This window comes from Oreochromis aureus, linkage group 18 (genome assembly GCF_013358895.1).
Source record: "Oreochromis aureus strain Israel breed Guangdong linkage group 18, ZZ_aureus, whole genome shotgun sequence".
Taxonomy (NCBI): Eukaryota; Metazoa; Chordata; class Actinopteri; order Cichliformes; family Cichlidae; genus Oreochromis; species Oreochromis aureus.
In genome coordinates this window covers 20,103,362-20,116,705 of record NC_052959.1, presented here as the reverse complement: position 1 = coordinate 20,116,705, position 13,344 = coordinate 20,103,362, and positions in this window count along the sequence as shown.

Here is a 13,344-nt window from a genome sequence, read left to right as displayed (position 1 = left end):
ATCTGTACTGGATTACATCTCGAAACCACAGACAGTGTCACCACCCAGAAACGGATCACCATGTACCCCAACCAGAAGCCTTGGATGAACCAGGATGTTCGTCTCCTCCTGAAGGCCCGCAACACCGCCTTTAGGTCAGGAGATGCACACGCCTACAGTACAGCCAGGGCTAATCTAAAGAAGGGCATCAAAAAGCCAAACACCATTACAAAAGAAGGTAGAAGAACACTTCTCCAACTCAAACCCCTGACGCATGTGGCAAGGACTCCAGACCATTACAGACTACAGGACCACCAAACCCTCCCCACATCCTCTGATGTCTCCTTCCTCAACGAGCTCAACAACTTTTATGCTCGTTTTGAGCGAGGAACCCCACAACCACAACCAAAACAGACATGACGCCAGACCACCAACCTCTGACTCTCTCCCCCCACCGATGTAGGAGCGGTGCTGAGCAGGATCAATGTCCACAAGGCTGCAGGTCCTGATGGCATCCCAGGCGTGTTCTCAGAGCATGTTCTGGGGAGCTTGCAGGAGTGCTCACAGACATATTCAGTCTGTCCTTGGCTCCACGCTGTGGTACCGGCCTGCTTCAAATCCACCTCCATCGTCCCGGTACCCAAAAACTCCAACCCATCTAGCCTCAATGACTACCGCCCAGTAGCACTCACCCCATCATCACTAAGTGCTTAGAGCAGCTGGTCTTAGCTGGTCACACTTCAAATCCTGTCTCCCCCACCCTGGACCCCACCAATTCGCATACCGCCAGAACAGGAGCACAGAGGATGCAGTCTCCATCGCACTGCACTCTGTCCTCTCACACCTGGACAACAACAACACCTACGCCAGAATGCTGTTTATAGACTTCAGTTCAGCATTCAATACAATCCACCCTCACAACTCATCAGGAAACTGACAGACCTGGGCATCAGTTCCCTCATCTGCAAATGGTTACTGGACTTCCTGACCAACCGCCCCAACATGTCCGGCTGGATAACCGCTGCTCATCTACAATCACAATGAACACCGGTGTACCACAAGGCTGTGTGATGAGCCCTTTCCTCTACTCCCTCTTCACCCACGACTGCAGACCTGCTGATGGTTCCAACACCATCATTAAGTTTGCAGATGACACCACGGTGATTGGCCTCATCAGTGACAACGATGAGACCGCCTACAGGGAGGAGGTGGATCGTCTGGCTGAGTGGTGCGACACAAACAACCTGCTGCTTAACACCAAGAAGACTAAGGAGCTCATCGTGGACTACAGGAGGAATGCTGACCCACATCCACCCATCCACATTAAGGGGCGGCTGTGGAGTGTGTGAACAGCTTCAAGTTCCTGGGAGTCCACATCTCCGAGATCTCATCTGGACGACCAACTGCTCCAAGCTGGTCAAGAAGGCTCACCAGCGCCTCTTCTTCTTGAGGACGCTGAGGAAAAACCACCTGTCCTCAGACATCCTGGTGAACTTGTATCGCTGCACCATCGAGAGCATCCTGACCAACTGTATAACAGTCTGGTGCGGGAACTGCTCTGCCTCGGACGGAAGGCGTTGCAGAGGGTCGTGAAAACTGCCCAGCGCATCGCCGAGCACCACTTCCTGCCATAAAGGACATCTACAGGAAGCGGTGTCTGAAAAGGGCTGGGAAAATCATCAAAGACCCCAGTCACCCATCACATAGACTCTTCACCGTCCTGCCCTCTGGGAGGCGCTACAGGAGCCTCCGGACTAAGACCACCAGGTACCGGAACAGCTTCTTCCCCACAGCTGTCAGACTCCTGAACTCTGCCTCCTGACATCTGACCCACGTTAAACTCATGGACTGAACATACACACACCCACAACCACTAGCACTTTATATAGCCTCTTTAGAAATTATCCACATATCTCACTTATCTTAACTGCACTGCTGTATAGTTCTGTGTAAATAATCATTCTGTACATACAATAATTTTTAATCCTACAACTGTTTATAACTTGCATAGTTCACATTTCTGTATAACTGTATATCTCATATTTCTGTATAGTTTTTTTATTTCATATTCTGTATAGTTTTTTTCATATTTATATCCTGTTCATAGCTTGTACATAGCTTGTACTCACTACAGCCTGTACATACTTATAGTTATAGCATATTCATAACATACTTCATACCGTGTACATTATAACATACCATAATAGACCCATTTCTGTAATATACTTACATATCTATATTATTGCTAATATATATTGTAATATATCTATATCATGGCTAAAGCACTTCTGGATGGATGCAAACTGCATTTCGTTGCCCTGTACCTGTGACATGTGCAATGACAATAAAGGGCTATTCTATTCTATTCTATTCTACTCTATTCTATTCTATTCTAATTCTATTAAGATGTCAAATCAAGGCCAGGGGGCAGGAAAGCTGTTCCCATAGCACACGGTAGTGAAACACAACACTAAGACACTTCATTGCCTGTTTGAAACTTCATTTGTTTGCTAAGCTACTTAACAACAACCTGTAAATAATTCAAGCATGAAAATGGCACTTAACTCCAACTGGTGTTTCATTCACACATGATACTTAGCAAAGAACAGATTTAACAGTTGTATATTCAAGCACATTGCTTCTAGCAGCCTGTTGCAAAAGCACAACATTTCTTAGGTTGAATCTACAAAAAATGCAAAATATAACACAGTTTTATAAATATTGGCAATATATATAAAACTATATATATAAAGCCAAAGATCTATTGGCTGAAAACTTGGTATATATTAGCATGGCAAAAATTGAGGGAGCTAAACAATTGGGGGACAAAAGAAGATGTTTCAGACTTGGATGGAATTATAAATGCAGAAAGGAACCATCACATCCACTATGTAGTAACATCTGAAAAATAAAATTGTCAGTACTTTCAGTGTTCAGCAATGCAGTGATCCTAAACGTACTTCAAATGCAGTAAAAACATACCTCGATAGAAAACCACACAATGAAACACTATCAGTCATGGACTGGCCTACCCAGAGGGGAGAGATGGTCATACCAAATACTGACCTTCAAACTTATTAGAATTGTATACAGTATTGTGCATATGTATATAAAATAAAACACATTTCCATTTGCAAGGACTATCTGCCTTGTTGCAAGTGTTCTGCCACAGATTACTAATTCTTACATTCTTTGAAAAAGCTAGACACTGTGCTTTGATGCTCTCAGTGTACTCTCAATATACACCAGACTTCTCCAGGTTTATTTGTTGAGGTATGTCTGCTCATCCTTTTAGAACTGTATAAAAGATTTCCTGTGTGATTCGGCTGAAATACAATAGTATACAAGAACGTATGAAGCATATATCACCAAAGCCTTAAATGAAAGTTTTGAAGTTTTGAAGTTAATCCTAGTAATCCTTTTTTTGTTTGTTTTTTTCAACTACTGTGAAATTTAGAAAAAACCAACCTTGCATCAAATGAAAATGCCATGACACTGGGTTACTCATTATGTATAAAAGTTATTTTTCTTGAATTGTTTCTTTTATTTTCACTGATCTGTATACTTTTTTTTATTGAGCTATACATCTTCAAAAAACTATCAAAATGCAATATTGAAGCACAGTTATATCTCTATGTGGAGTTTTTGAATTAATGTCGAACTTCTTTTTAGTGATGAGCCACCAGTTCTTTATCTGTTACTCTTCTAGACTCATCCTCATTAAAATGCAGATGCATGAACTGCACATCAAGTGTGCTTTTATGACAAACTCCATCAAAGCAGGCCTATAGCTAAGATTTGGGAAGCTACCCCATTGATAACAAAATGACATTTGCATGTGTGATAACATAAAGTGTGTCATGTCAAACATGTCTCTCAGCAACATGAAAAGAAGAACCCCCCCATAAACCAGTTTTCCATGTGACTGACAGCTCGGAGCCAAAAGCAATTCAGAAGTCTGATTCTCCCTTTTCATTAATTTCCGCATGGGCTTCCAGACAGTGCGTATCACCTCTGAGGATGTTGTCTCCATCCTGTTTTTTATAATTCTGGACAGTCTGTGGCAGATTTCATCCCTGAGACCAAAAAAGTCAGTCACCAATAAAAGCCGTTCTATCACATATCTGAAAGGGTTTTAATGAGGGCCAGAGACCCTGAAGCCAACTTAATTACACCAGCTTTCCAAGTATACAGGGGAGGCAGCTACAACCTGTAACTGTTTCCTCTCTTTTGTATCATCACCATTGTGTTTAACTGTCAAGCTACCACTGCATTTCCCCTGAAATGAGGCTTTTGAACTTCAATTGTCTGGTTTTGTTCCCTGGATTGATTATAATAAAGTGGAATGCATTACTTTTTGAATCTGTGAACATCTCTAAAACATTTCTTTTCAGCAGAAAATAAAGCCTCATTCTGCATTTCTCCTCATTTAAGATCTATAAATGTTTTACTTTAATGCTGCTTAAGAGACTGCTTTGTAATCATTGAAAGATAAAAAGCCTCTTCTAACAGTGTCTGCCATGAAAGTTATGAGGGAAAAAACAACAACTCCTATTTCTCCCAGAAATCTACTTATATGGTAGCATTGAGCATGCAAGAAGCATCATTTTCTAGAGAGAAGGTTTAGTACTAGCTGTTGAAACTGGGAATACTAAAGTTCACTCTATGTTTATTTACAGCTGTTGAACACGTTTTTAACATAACCCCGGGATGTTTTGTTCTTATCCAACAAAAATCCTGTGAAGTGGAAAAACAAATTGCTAAAAATGCCCGGACTTTATAATTGCTTACATTTTGTGCAGTTTCTGACATGTTATCATGATTTCTCCTTTAAAGTAGTCCAAACAAAATGATTTTCACCCCCTCCAACTCCTGACCATGATTTTAGCATGTGTGGACTATTAACTAATTACTTACAGAAAGTACAGCCTCCTTCACTTGTAAGGTTTTACATATCAGGATAAAATGAAAAAAATACTTTGGTAAGTCTTAGTAAGTCTTAAAATAAATTAAATACAACCTCAGATGAATGAAAACTGAGAATAAAGAAAGAAAGAAAGAAAGAAAGAAAGAATAACGAACTGAAGAAGCTTCTCAGATGAGAGGTTAAACATCTTCAAGGAAACTTAAAGAAGTCTAGATGCTTTTCTTTTCAAGCTCCTTAGACTACAATGACCTGGATGACTGAAAACCTCCACAGACAAATAATGTTATTATTCACTTAAATATAACATAATAAAGATCATCTGGTCGTTAAGAAGCCTTAAACCATGGTAAATACAACCTCAGATCAACTGTGAAATATGTTACACTCTATCGTTGTTTTTTAACAACAGCTAAGCCAAAAATGTAGAAATTAAGTACTCTAAGTCATGTGACATAAAGGTTTTACTGGACTCTGTGATGTCCTGTGAAAAACTTAATATACCCCGTGACTTGGTAACCTGTTCAATGACCTTTAGCAGCAATAACTTGAAACAATTGCTTCCTGCATGACTCCATCACTCTGTCACATGGTTGTGGAGGAATTTTTGTCCACTCTTCTGTACCACATTTAAATTTGCATATGCTCATGCACAGCTCTGCCTCAGGATTTCAGTCAGGTTCAGTGGGCCATTAAAACACCTTAATTATTTTATTTTTCAGCTATTCTATTATACATATTCTAAGAATATTATCCTGTTGCATACCCCAGTTTCGTCCAAGCTTTCGGACAAATGTAAGGCCTGATGACCTCACATTTGTTTCTAGAATACTTCAGTGTACAGAGGAGTTAATGGTCAACTGCAAGGTGTCCAGGTCCTGTGGCTGCAAAACAAACCCAAATCATCACGCCTCCACCACCGTGTTCGCTTTTCTCCAAAAGTGTTACTGTTAGCACGAAAGCTGCACTTCTCTGTCTGAAGGACATTGTTCCAGAAGTCTTATGGTTTGTTCAGATACAACCTTGCAAACCTAAGCAGTGCTGTGTTTTGTTTTGTTTTCTTTTTTGAGAAATGAGACTTTCTCCTGGAAACCCTTCCAAACAAGCCAAACGTGTTCAGTGTTTTTTTGAATTGTACTGTCATTTTTTGCAGTTTCTTTGAGCATTGCACAATCTGACCTTGGGGTGAATTTGCTGATACACCCACTACTAGGAAGAATGTGACATTGTATCTATGCACACCTGAACCCTCCAGACCAGCAAACTGCCAAAACATGTACTGTACATGTTCATGCATTAAATATGGCATCAAAAATAGCACTTTGTATTTTGCGCAAGGTTTTACTCCCTATCTGCCAGGTTCTCTTGTCCTGTTCATTTTTTGTCTCAACAGTCTTGAACTTTAACTAAATGGCATAAAAGTGCATGTGTCTCATTGGAATACAATTCACATCTCTGGAAATCAGTGCTACTGAATCAGACATTTCAGGCTCTAAAATGCAAACCAACCAACAACACTTGAAATAGAATAATACTGTGGAAAAAGCCACAGTGTAACCACAAACTAATGTGTTTTACAGTGTTTGGGAAATACAACCGCAATTAAAACATATCCAATCCTGCCTATTCACTTTGATCATATTAGTGTAATGAGAGTCTGAGTAGTGTCGATTAAAAATAAGGTGGTGTTAACTTTGTTCATTCTGACAAGGACAAGCAAGAAAAAACAAAAAAACAAAACAGACCCTTTCTATGAATAATAAATGAGACAGGGAGACCAGCACCAGCTCCTACATAAATTTAATATTTACTTAATAAATATTCCAGTTTGCTAAATTCTAAATATAACAAGCCAAAGTTTTTTTTTTTTTTTTTTTAAATGAAAGCCTGGTAGGATCAACAACAAAAACAACAAAACACAATAACTAGTTAGGAATAATATGATGGTAGCAAAAAAATAAATAGACAGAAAACCTCCCCCACATAGAAACTTTACAAATAGGAGATGAGACGAGAGGCAAATTCTGAGATTAGTGTAGCTCACGTGACTTTTCTGAACGATATTTAGGGCTTATAAAGTTTACCAGTAAGTATATAAGCGCTGAACTTTCAGAAACAGACACATATTTGCCTCAGTAACCGGCCCTCCACTTGAGTCAGACTTAAACAAAAGTTGTCATAAACTGCTCACAAACAAAGGCGGGCGTAGTCAGAAGAGGTTCTGAGAGTCATTTATTTATGCCGGCCTCCCAAAGTGCACAAAGGAATATAAAACAATAAATAAATTACAAAAAAGTCACGCTAAAATCTAATTCCAGCGTCTTTTCCACAGCTCGAATCACATAACTCAGCGACGTCATTTCAGAGATCTTTGGTCACGTGATGTTCTGATAACCGGCCTCGATAGGGCTTCATTTGAACACGCCCCCTTTACTAGACAGAGACGTCACATTACTAGCCCCTTTCTTTTCGTTAGGCTGGTTGACATAGCGACGTACAGCAATAACAAACAGGGAAGCGAGGGGAATGGAGTCTTTCAGCTCAAATGGACTTATGCTGCAGATTTTCATAGCTGACTCCTATAAGCAAAAAAGAACTTTAACGACACAGTGCTTTCACATATAATGTGTATCTGTTTTCTGTGCATTTAATATATCTGACATATACATCCAGGATCCAGGCATGGTAAAAAAAAAAAAGAAAAAAGATATACATTTTCTCAGTTCTGATGTTTTACAGAACATAATAAAAATCTGGTGATTAACAGATTGTATTTACCTGGATAAATACAACACATTACACTGTGTCATTGTTTATTTATCAAAAAATAAGGCAAAATGTGAAGCAGTTTGTGCAAAACTAAGCCCAGACTCATTGTTTCTATAGAAATTAAGAGGGAAAGTAGCAGCCAGGTGCTGCTGATCATATGCACTTGATTAACTAATTATCAGCAGGTGTGAGCACCTCTATAAAACAGATGTTTTGGCAGTTTGCTGATTGAGAGCATTCAGGTGTGTGTCCAGTTCCAAAGACAAAAATGACTTCAGCAGTGAGCTTAGAGAAGTTATTGTTGCTGCCGATCAATTTGTGAAGGGTTATAGAGCCATTTCCAAACAATGTGAAGCCCATAATTCTACAGAGGTACAGATTATTCACAAGTGGAAAACATTCAAAACATTTGCCAATATTCCCTGGAGTTGATTTCCCAGCAAATTCACCCAAATGTCAGACTGTGCAATGCTCAGAGAAACTGCAAAAAACCCAAGAGCTACATCTCAGACTCTACAACCTCAGTTGGTGTTTTAAATGTTAAAGTTCATGAAAGTTTATATACAAAAAAAACTGGACAAGTATGGCTGGTTTGGAAGCATTTCCAGGATAAGGAAAGAATCTGAACAATGACCTCTGGACAGACAAAGGACACAAGCATGGTGGTGGAGGGGTGATGATTTGAAGGACTGGGGCACCTTGCAGTCATTGAGTAGAGTAGACCATCAACTCCTCTGTATACCAAGACTAAAGCTTGGCCAAAACTGGGTCACGCAACACCGACAATGATCCCGCAAATCTACAACAGAATGGTTGAAAAAGAAAAGAATCAAAGTATTTCAAAGTCCAGACCGTAACCTGACTTGTGTAGGGACCTGTGGATAAACAAATGCCCGTATACTTTAATGAGCTAAAGCAACATTGTAAAGAGGAATGGGCCAAGATTCCTCCACAATGATGTGAATCATACAGAAATCAGTTACTTGAAGCAATTCCCGCTAAATGTAGTTCTACAAGCAACCAATCATGGGGTGCACTGCGTCTACATTTTGGCCTAGATTTTGTTAAATAAAGGACACAGTGTAATATGTCGTGTGTTATTATTTGTCTGAGGTTGTATTTACCCACCCGTTAGGTCTGGGTAATTTTTATATCCTGATATATAAAACCTTAGAACTTTTCCCCAGGACTGCATGATACTGTAACTTTGGGTGACTTAGATACAGATACTAACATGTAAAAATTGAGCTCACTGGAATATATCTCATGTAAATTGGAGTCACAATGTATTATTACATATTATTACTGGTAGGAGCTCTTATGAATACTTAAATTTTAATATTTTACTTGTCTAGAGGTTTCTAATTTCTTTCCTCAGCACGAACATATCCAAGTGGTATTAAAAATTAATTTTGTTTTAGATTAATCTGTGTCTTTCATCAAGCTGCTGCTGTTGATAAATCACTTGTAGCTGTCTTTAATGCTGTCGCTGTTACACCATACTGTTTATTAATTATCCAGAGCAAACACTTCTCTGCTGTGCCACCACACGAGCCGCTAACTTCTGGTTTCAGACACGTCTGTTCACTTAGGGAGTACGAGTTTCCTCATGTACTTCAACACAGATTGAACATCCTTGAGTTTGCAGAATAGAGAGAAATAAAATCTTTTTGCATTTTCTGAAGAGATTAAAGGAACAAAAAGGAGGGATGTTTAATTGAGGCACCAAAAAGATACTTTTTTATTAACATTTAATTTAATAACTAAAAATGAAGGCAGTTGGAAATGTGATGAAAAATCGATGCCATTAGTTTGTATGCTGGAATGAGACGAGACTGCGTAAATATTATTGAACTGCTCAGTTTCAGTAGCGAGCCTGTGGAATTGACCATCTCGACACATGTGCTGAGTTTAAATCTGACTCAGAGGTCTTCTGTTAACACACAGCGGTCTCATTTTGCTTGTTAGACCCTTCAGGGTCATTTTGGCCTTCGTTCTTTTTTTCTTCTTCTTCTTTTTCAGTGGTTAGTTGGTTTATTGGACCTGAAGCACTGTTCAACTCCAGCAGAGTAGTGTTTTGATTCCCGTTACTGTTTTAAATTCTAAAATGTAGTGCTAAAATTACCCTGGACACAAATTAAATAGCAAGACCTTTGCTCCATGTTAGAATTTTAATGCAAGAAAAAGAATTTACCTGCAACATGTAAGACCTCGTTTAACTAACGCATGTTAGTCGCATTCACCGGTTTTTGTAGTAATTTCTTGACTCATTGTGAAGCATTGCTGGATTGCAACAGTACAGCCTTTTAATAAGAGAATGAAGCTGGTTAGGAATAATACAGCGGCCATCCAAGAATGAAATCTATTAAAGTTTTATTCAAATATAACAAAGGAGAAAATCTTCTTGGCAGCTGTATTCCATGCAAGTAGAAGGACACATTTCTAAGACATTTTCATTAATTTGAAACCCTGAAAATGTGTTTATCAGCTTGATCTGTGTCTAAAAGTGTATTTGGTTACTGGAACCTACCACCTAAACACACTGCTATATTTATGATTCATTCCAGAAGACTCAGATGTCTTATGGGGAAACATTTACTGTATTCTCAATGCTGAGGAAACAAAGATGACAAAAATTGTTCATTTGACATGTTGCCACTGTTTTCTTTTCTTTACACTGAATTTCTGCTTCTTCTGTAGAAATGTAGAATGTTTTGTAAGCAAGGTCTACCTTCATGAAATCAGACAAAACAGACGTCTCTCAGGCTCAGATTTTTTTTTTTAACTGGATCATTTATTGATCTTCCTGACAAATAAACATGTGGCACAGTAGCACGGCATGTGTCTGATTGCATACCTCAGGTTTTTCAAGAAAAAAACCCCCATCATACCGATGATGTAAATGTCCCAAAAACTTGAAAACAACCCATCTGAAATATACAGTTTAAAAATGATTGCAGATCTCTCAGCACAACTCAGACTGGTTGATCATTGCCAGATGGACAAATGGTCCTTAACACATTACACTGGACTAATTACAAATGAGCTTGCAGGATCAATTTTTATTCTTCTAGACCAGCCATAACTATCGTCAAAGGGGTTGTGTGTTAGGATTTTTGGTCAGTGAGGAAGTGATGAGATTTGAAATCCAAAAAATTTAAAGATCATCTTCGCTGTGACTTTATATACTTTTTGGCATTTTAGCAGAAGAGATTTTTGAAAATTGGTACTTGAGTGGTAAGTAGAAGCATATTTTAAACATTTTGTTCATTCTGGGGAATGGTAAGAACTTTGTAATGAAACCATAGACAGTTTAAAAGATGGTTTAAGTTTCTGAAAAGTGAAGTCAGTGTAGAAGTACATCAAATCTGCATTCCTTTAAATAGCCAGTATCGGGCAACACCTGTGAAAATGGTCCTCAGCTCCCTCACGTCATTGAACACTTTCCTCATGACTATGTGGGCTTGATTAAAAATTTCAGGTTATACTGGATGGTCCATTTGGTAAAATATCCTCATTTTCAGAAAGAGGATTCATCAGAATTTGGTCATGCTCATCTATGACTGTCCTTATATAGTGAGCATGTGGTTTCACTGTAACATCCAGTGGGTGAAGTTGGCAAAGTTCATCTGTTATACTGACTGTAGGAAAAAAATGGCAGCGTGGTGGTGGACCTCCTACCACTGAAGGTATAAAGAGCTTCCTCTAAAGTCAAAAAGGAACATCCATCGTCCATTCATCCATCCGTAGTCTATCTCAGCTATAATAGGGCGAGAGGTGTCTACATCACAGACAGGTCAGCGGTCTACCAGCAGGCTAACACAAAGGACCAGAAAACCAGCCTCACTCAGATGCACATTTATGGCCAATTTAGAATCAACAACTAAGCTAACATGCACGTCTTTGGTATGTGGAAAAAAGCTGGAGTACCAGAGAAAACCCACACAGACACGGGGAGAACATGCAAAGTACACACAGAAAGATCCCAGGTCAGGCAACAGTACTACCCACTGCACCAGTACACAGTAATTTCCAGATAATTATACATTAAAACAAAGAATTATGAATATATTATCCAATTTCTGCTGATTAATCTCCCTAAGTATTTCACACTGACACTTAAAGCTGAGACGACCAGCTTTAATGAAAACAACCGCCTGTTTACACACCCTGTTCCCATTAAACGTATCAGTCTAACCTCACTTAGACTACACTTGTCAGTCTAACCATTATCATCAACCTCACCACTGCTCTTTTCACTGAGTAGCAAAAAAGAAATCGGTATTCCCAGATTCAAAATCTTGTGGAGAGTCTTTTTACCGAGATGTGGAAGCTACTACAGCAGAAGATGAAAGCTGGACTTTAGCATCATATTTTTAAAGTCAGTGAACAACAACAAAAAAACCTTTAATAACCTTTCAGCATATTCTAAAGGGTCTGAGATGGAACCGGGTGCTTGCACCTCCTCTAGGCTCTGCTTTGAGGCTTTAGAAAATCAAGCGAGACTGGCTAATCACAGGTCTTTTCAGACGACAAACTGTGTGAGAATCTGCATAGGAAGTAAAATATGGTGATGCAGTGGGTTAGCCAGAGTGCAAAAGGAGTGTGTGCGTGTGTGTTTTAGCCTTTTCTAGATTTAAGCCTTCTGCTGCTTTCCATGAATTTAAAATAAGATGCACAACGACTCAACAATATGTGTGACATGGTTAAGTTTCCTCTGTAGCATCTGAACACACTGTGTAACGGCTTGGTTTAACCATCCGTTTCAACCAACAACTTATCCAATTCCTGGTCACCAGGTGGGCGTGGGTGGGCTTGGAGCCCATACAACCCAGAGAAAGAAAGAACTATTCCCTCTCTTATCCACACTTAAGGGCAATTTAGCACCACCAATTAACTTACCAAGCATGCCTTTGGACTGTGGGAAGGAGTCCCTGGAGAAAACTAATGCAAGGAAGTTGAAAAGTCAGTACAGAAAGGGCCCAGCCAACCCCCACCAATGATTTTCCTCCACAATACAAACCTATTGGACAACAGTCTGATCCCCCCACCCCCCACCTCCTGATTGAAAACAGATCATGAAAACAGAACCTCCTGTTATTTCATAACTGACCCTATCAGCAATAACGTTTACACATGCAACCAGAAAGGCATTACTTTATTGGCTTAAATGGCTGAAGCCAATTCAAAGCACAAATCTCCCTATCAGTGGCCCCAGCTCCTTTGTGTCTATAAATGTGTTTACACAGACCTAAGTATTCTGTAAAACAGCCATAACCAAAAGGCCTATTTGTGTTGGGTTGTTTCCACATGCCTGTCAAATATAAGTTAACCGACTCCAGTTTTGCCATGGAAGCAGATTATGTACACGCTATAAATATATATATGTATAAAAACCAAACCAATCCTACAGAGTGCACACATGTATCAGGTTAAATAACCATCATCTTGATATTATCTAAATCTTACTTTTAAGACCCCCAGAACTGTGGTTAAGTGGTACAAAACATATCTTTTTTTATTAGTTTAAGATCTTTCTTCCTTTATGTTTTTCTTTCAGGTGGTAAAGCTGCTCGAAACAATAAAAAAGCAAATCACAGCGACCACTGCACAACTAAGCAGTCCCGAGTGATGCATTTGATATTGGAGAAAGCACGTTATGTTCGCATAAT